Source organism: Bos grunniens, chromosome 26, assembly GCF_055505025.1.
Source record: "Bos grunniens cultivar Pamir isolate PY7600 chromosome 26, Bosgru_T2T1.0, whole genome shotgun sequence".
NCBI classification, from domain to species: Eukaryota; Metazoa; Chordata; class Mammalia; order Artiodactyla; family Bovidae; genus Bos; species Bos grunniens.
Genome location: NC_141190.1, coordinates 12,969,206 through 12,975,868, shown reverse-complemented (window position 1 = coordinate 12,975,868; position 6,663 = coordinate 12,969,206). Strand labels below are relative to the sequence as shown.

Sequence of the window (6,663 nt, the reverse complement as noted above, 5' to 3'; positions counted from 1 at the left end):
AAACTGGAGGCACGCAGGGAGAGCACAGAGGTGACCAAGTCCCTGTGAGCTGAAACTGTCAAGAGGATTGTTTGACAACACCCCCTCCAAAGATGCCTTGGTCGATTAGTTGTGAGTGGGTTTTTTTTTTTTTTAAAGCAGTGCTACTGTACTCTGGTTTTGAGAAAGCAACTTGCCCTGAGCCAGAGTGAGAATTAGATAAATGACTCCCCTCACATCAGATTTTTAATGACTGAAACTGCCTGAAGATTTTTGAAACTTTGATGAGTATAAACTAGAAAAACAGTCATTTAGCGCGACAATTTTCTACTTCATAGGAAGTAAAGATTTCGATCATCCTTTCACAGCAGAATCTTTCTTTATTAGACCCTGTCAACAGCCCCCTTTATTTCACACAAATGTAAAGCCAGTATAGACCCATTGCTTCTTGCTGAAAAGTGTAAAGTTACCATTAATCTGAAGGCCATTTAGACTGGAAGCTAATTGTTCCATTTGGAAATAAAAATTCTTGTTTGCCCAAATCAAAGCTGCCTCTGCGTACACTTTCTTTGGTTCTGGGCATTGCTTGCAGAAACTGAGGATACTGGGTAGAGAAAACAGAAGAAAAACTTGAGATCCAGATCTTATGCTACAGGAATTCAATGGAGTTTGGCACAGATCAGCCCATCCATACTGGGCCTTAGCTGTCGTACACACACTGTTATTTAAAACTGAGTTATACAGAACATACTGAGGTTGGGCTAAACTAACGAAGTAATTGTCATGTTGAGGCATATAGGGCAAGTTCACCCCCTAGTGGTAGGGGTTGGGATTGTTCCTTAAGGAATGAGAAATTCACTATGTCAATCATTCCAAGAAAGACCAAATATTAATATATCAGGATTAGGTTAAACCCCAATAATGTGTATCTTAATAATGTGTGTATCTTAAACACACAATGAGTTGTTTAATCTTTCTAAAAGAAAGGCTAGAAGTAGACAGAGCTATTAGAGTAGCTGCTCAGCCGTAATGAATGGCTTCCTCAGGGTCACAGGATGGCTGCTAGAGTGCCAGTCATCATATTCACATTGCAGCCTGGAAAGAAGCATAGTGGAAGAGGAAAAAATAGTGTGTGTAAGTGAATGTGTTTTAGAGTGAGGTCTCTGAGCTGATTCTCCTTTAAATAGCCTTTATAAAGTCTCCCAAACACTTCCAAAGCTGACTGAGGGGTTGAGGAATATTCTTTTACCTGGGCACTTTGCCACCCTCAATAAATGAGGGTGCTAGTACTGAGGCCAATATTTGGCTACCTGATGCAAAGAACTGGCTCGCTGGAAAAGACCCTAATGCTGGGAAAGATTGAAGATAGTAGGAGAAGGGGATGACAGAGGATGAGATGGTTGGACGGCATCACTGACTTGATGGTCAGTGTCTTGTGGTTTGGCTGCTTTAGGAGATACCCCCTGAGCAGAAAAACAAAAGCAGGAAGGACAGACTCCCAGTCACTGTCAGGATGACCACCTTGGTTTGCCCTGGGCTGAGGACTTTCCGGGGCCATGAGACATTCAGTGCTAAAACGGGAAATTCTGGGCAACTGGGTGAGCCGGTCACCTTAATAACACACGTAAGAAAGCATCTTGTAGGGAACCTTAATTTGCCTGGGGACAGGGCTAATTGCCTGAGATGCAGCAACTGTAGGCCCAGAGTCCTGGGGCTTTTTAAAAAATATTCTACAGAGGAGTTTTATGTTCACAGTCAAAATGTGAGAGGAAGGTAGGGAGATACCATACTGCCCCCCCATATGTGCAGCACCTCCCCCATTTTCAACTCCCTGCAGACACAACATTTGTGACAACAGATGAACCTACCCTGACACAGCATCACCACCCAAAGCCCATAGTCAATATCAGGGTTCATTCTTGGTGTTGTACATTCTGTGAGTTTAGACAAATGTAGAATGACATGTAGCCACCGTGATAGTGTCACACAGAAGAGTTTCACTGCCCTAAGAATCCTCTGTGCTCTGCCTACTCATTCCTACCTCCCCAAACCTTGGAAACCACTGGTCATGGTTTCCTTTTTCCAGAATGTCATATAGTTGGAACCATACACTACACAGCCTTTTCAGATCGACTTCTTTCACTTGGTAATATGCATTTAAGTTTTCTCCATGCCTCCAATACTTTGGCCACCTGATGTGAAGGCCAACTTACTGGAAAAGACCCTGATGCAGGGAAAGTTTGAGGGCAGGAGGGTAAGAGGGTGACAGAGGATGAGATGGTTGGATGACGTCATTGACTCAATGGACATGAGTTTGAGCAAACTCTGGGAGATAGTGAAGGACAGGGAAGCCTGGTGTGCTGCCATCCATGGGGTCACAAAGAGTCGGACATGACTGAGAGAATTTAAGTGCTGAATAATACTCCACTGTTTGGATGTACCACTGGTCTTTTACTGGTGTGAACTGTAGGAAATTAGTTCTGATGATGCCTGAGGTTTATGATTCCACAAACTCTAGCCCTCAGAATAAAGCTGTATCTGCACTAGAGTACAAAAGAGAAATAATTAAACAGGTCAAAACAAACATGGCAATAAATGAAGGAAAAAATAAATCAGTTCAGTTCAGTTGCTCAGTCATGTCCTACTCTTTGCGATCCCATGAACTACAGCACGTGAGGCCTCCCTGTCCATCACCAACTCTGGCAGTCCATGCAAACCCATGTCCATTCTCTCGGCGATGCCATCCAACCATCTCATCCTCTGTTTTCCCCTTCTCCTCCCATCTTCAATCTTTCCCAGCATCAGGGTCTTTTCAAATGAGTCAGCTCTTCACATCAGGTGGCCAAAGTATTGGAGTTTCAGCTTCAACATCAATCCCTCCAAAGAACACCCAGGACTGATCTCCTTTAGAATGGACTGGTTGGATCTCCTTGCAATCCAAGGGACTCTCAAGAGTCTTCTCCAACACCACAGTTCAAAAGCATCAATTCTTTGGTGCTTAGCTTTCTTCACAGTCCAACTCTCACATCCATACATGACCACAGGAAAAACCAACGCGCCTTTGTTGGTAAAGTAATGTCTCTGCTTTTTAATATGCTGTCTAGGTTGGTCATAACTTTCCTTCCAAGGAGCAAGCGTCTTTTAATTTCATGGCTGCAATCACCATCCACAGTGATTTTGGAGCCCCCAAAATAAAGTCAGCCACTGTTTCCCCATCTATTTGCCATGAAGTGATGGCACTGGATGCCATGATCTTAGTTTTCTGAATGTTGAGCTTTAATGGAAAAGTCCAAATCGCACAGCACTGTGTATAGACTTCCTCACACAGTCTGTGCTTGCTCTCAGCACAGCCTCATCTCCCACCCATCGCTCCTGCGGCCATGCCCTGCCAGGTCACCTCTCAACTCTGTCGTGTCCTGAATCTATCGCTCTGCTTCCAATGTCTCTGCCTGGAATTCCTGCCCCCCACTTCATGTGCCTGGTGGACCCCAACTCTTCCTTCAAGTCATCTGTATGGCACCTTTGCTGACCCTCCACAGACAGAGCTGGGTACTCCCTCCCTGCAGCCACCTGCTCACCCTGGCATGTCTCTGCCATGCTAAACCCAGTGGCAGTTGAGTAACAGTTTGCTTCTCCCACTGACCAGTGAGCTCCCTGAGGCCAGTAAGCCCTTCTTATGTAGCAAAACTCAAGTACATGATACACAAAATAGATGCTTAATTAATGTTGGTTAATTAAAAGTGTTAATCAGCATATATTTATTCATTTTTTTCTATGTGGGGCATCAAAATATTGACTGCAATTTTCACTGGATCCTCTCTGTTCAGATTTATTTGTTAAAATACCTAAAGGATTTATTTCATGTGGGGACTTTATAAATACACACCAAAAAAAAGGTTCACTGGAAACATCACCATTGAGAATAAGTAAAATCTATAAATACAACAAAAGGATTTATTAGAAATACTATTTAATTGGAAATAACTAAATCTACAAAATGGGATAAACTATGTTATCCTTAACAACTTAAACAGACATAAAACTAGCAACAAATATTTATAGTGCGTTCAGATATTAATTCATGTTGCTTCTCCCTCTGGAATTAGACAAGTTTCGAAAAAATATAGCTAATGCATTAGATAAGACAGGGTAAGCCAGGGCTTGGTAAGAAAACATATCCACAAACCAAAACAAATCCGAAATCTCAGTGCTTTAACGCAGTGAAGGTTTATCTTCTACTCATGCAAGTCTCCTCTGTCTACACCACCTCTCACACATTGAACACCCCTGAAAGATCCCTGGGCTACCTCACTCTGCTCACCTCCCATTGGTCAGAACACAATCACATGACCCTGGTGTCTTCTGGGAATTGCAGAGAAAACCACAGCTTTTCCAGGGGAAAGTCCTGGGTCTACTGGGAGGGAGATTCTGAGGTGGGCATTCGCACACAGAGCTTCTCTGAGGGAGTGCTCTTGGAGTCCACATCTATGGAAGGAGTTGGGCGGAGAGACAGATCAGGCCTCAATGTAGTCACCTCTGGAGTCTTGGCTGACTTTGCGAGGGGTTCTATAGACCAGATACCTTCAGGACTGTCCTGAGTTGGGGCAAAAGGGCTAGACTTCTGTATCCCTACATGAATACAGGCACTGGATCAGGTGTCCTGGGAAGGAGTGCGACCCTGAGCGAGGCCCCTCCACCAAGGCAATTCCAGAGGACTGAGCCCTGAGAGCTATGTGCTGGCAGCTGGGAATAAGCCGGCTCACATCTCTGTCGGGAGTCTGGGAGCCTCATTCATCACAGCCCTCAAACAGCGAGCTCAAGAGCCCCTTCCAAGCAGATGTCTCTGCATAGATGACATTTGAATCCTTTTTCGTCATCCTGGCTCTAAACCAATCATTGGCTTGACCTGTGAACCACACCAGTTGTCTCCCCTAGGAATTCCTCTAAGCTTAGGCATAAATTACATTCTTCATCCCTAACTGCTTTAGCTATCCCTGCTGGCTACTGCACAGGTTCGGGCACTGCTAACCCTCCCTCGCCCCCAAATGTTCTGCAAAATTCCTGCTGCCCACTTAACTAAAGAACAGCTTGTCCTCATCTGCACCAGCTCTTTGCCAAGATCACTATAAATCAGGGGTATCTGTCTCTCTTTGAGCTGCTTCTGGCTACCACAGGCCAGGACTCTTCTACAGTAAATAACCTCTTCCAGACTAGACTTCCTGTTTAGCATTATCAGACATCTATTCCTCCAGCAGTGGGAACCAGACTTGATTTTTCTGTTTAACCATTTGATGCCCACTATGCACTGATTACACGGAAAAGAGCACAGCCCTGTTGCGGAACGTGTGTGCAAATCCAGCATTTGTTTAATGGGTATCCTGTGGTAAAGCGTGTAGACCTGAACCCCCATGTTCCAGAGGATGCTTCTGGGACCCCACTTTACTGGATCTAACCACGTTTTTTCTGTGGAGACAATACTAATGACTGACATTTATTATAAAGTACTTTATACTTGATAATGCACTGAATTTTCACAACTAACCTACGTAGAGATACTATCATTTTTTCTGACTTACATATAAGGAAACCAAGGCACAGACTATTGTAGACACTTGCACAAGGTCATGTGAGGCATAAATAGTGGAATCAGTATGGACTACCCTGGTAGGCCAACTGTGAAATTCAGGCTCGTTATCACTATGTCATACAGCTTGTCAATGCCCAGGGTCTGGGCCCATAAATCAGCAGGACATATTTCTTACCCTCTCATAAGAATCATTTAACCCACTGAAGTCCAAGGCCTGCATGGAAAGTCCAATAGGGAATGAAGTCCTAGCTAGGTACTCCCTTGACAAGCCAGAAAAACGAATTAAAAGTGAGTCAAGTTAGGAAGAGGAATTCCTCATAAAAGCTTGGATCTAGTCAGTCAGTTCAGTCCCTCAGTTGTATCCAACTCTTTGTGACCCCATGGACTGCAGCACGCCAGGCCTCCCTGTCCATCACCAACTCCTGGAGTTTACTCAAACTCATGTCCATTGAGTCGCTGATGCCATCCAACCATCTCATCCTCTGTCATCCCCTTCTCCTCCTGCCTTCAATCTTTCCCAGCATCAGGGTCTTTTCAAATGAGCCAGTTCGTCACATCAGGTGGCCAAAGTACTAGACCTAGTAGTAAATTATAAATGTATGGACTTTGAGTCAGATATGCTAAGTGCTAAGTTGCTTCAGTTGTGTCCTACTGTGTGTGACCCTGTGGACTGTAGCCACCAGGCTCCTCTATCCGTGGGATTCTCCAGGCAAAAATACTGGAGTGGGTTGCCATGCCCTCCTCCAGGGGATCTTCCTGACCCAGGAATTGAACCTGCATCTCTTATGTCTAACCTTCATTGACAAGAAATGGCAACCCACTCCAGAACCCTTGCCTGGAAAATCCCATGGACAGAGGAGCGTGGTAGGCTGCAGTCCATGGGGTCACAAAGAGTCAGACATGACTGAGCCACTTCACTTTACCACCAGCGCCATCATATGATTGCTTATATGCAGAATCTTTACAAAATGATATAAATGAACTTATTTACAAAACAGAAACAAAATCACAGACTTAGAGAATGAATTTATGGTTACTGGGGGAAAGGGAGAGGGGGAAGGATGGATTGGGGTTTGGGATTGACATCTACACACTGC

At 44.5% G+C, this 6,663-nt stretch overlaps 1 long non-coding RNA gene across 5 annotated transcripts in view; it reads right to left on the bottom strand.

Annotated features, from left to right (window-relative positions):
* The window catches only part of LOC147344031 (uncharacterized), a 104,731-nt gene that overhangs the window by 61,605 nt on the left and 36,463 nt on the right, over positions 1 to 6,663 (bottom strand). The window contains exon 4 of one of the 5 annotated variants that reach the window (XR_015155620.1): positions 3,933 to 4,464. The exons of the other annotated variants lie outside the window; for them this stretch is intronic. This is a non-coding gene — a long non-coding RNA (uncharacterized LOC147344031). Of the gene's footprint in view, positions 1 to 3,932; positions 4,465 to 6,663 lie in introns of those variants that run through there. 5 annotated transcript variants of the gene reach the window in all.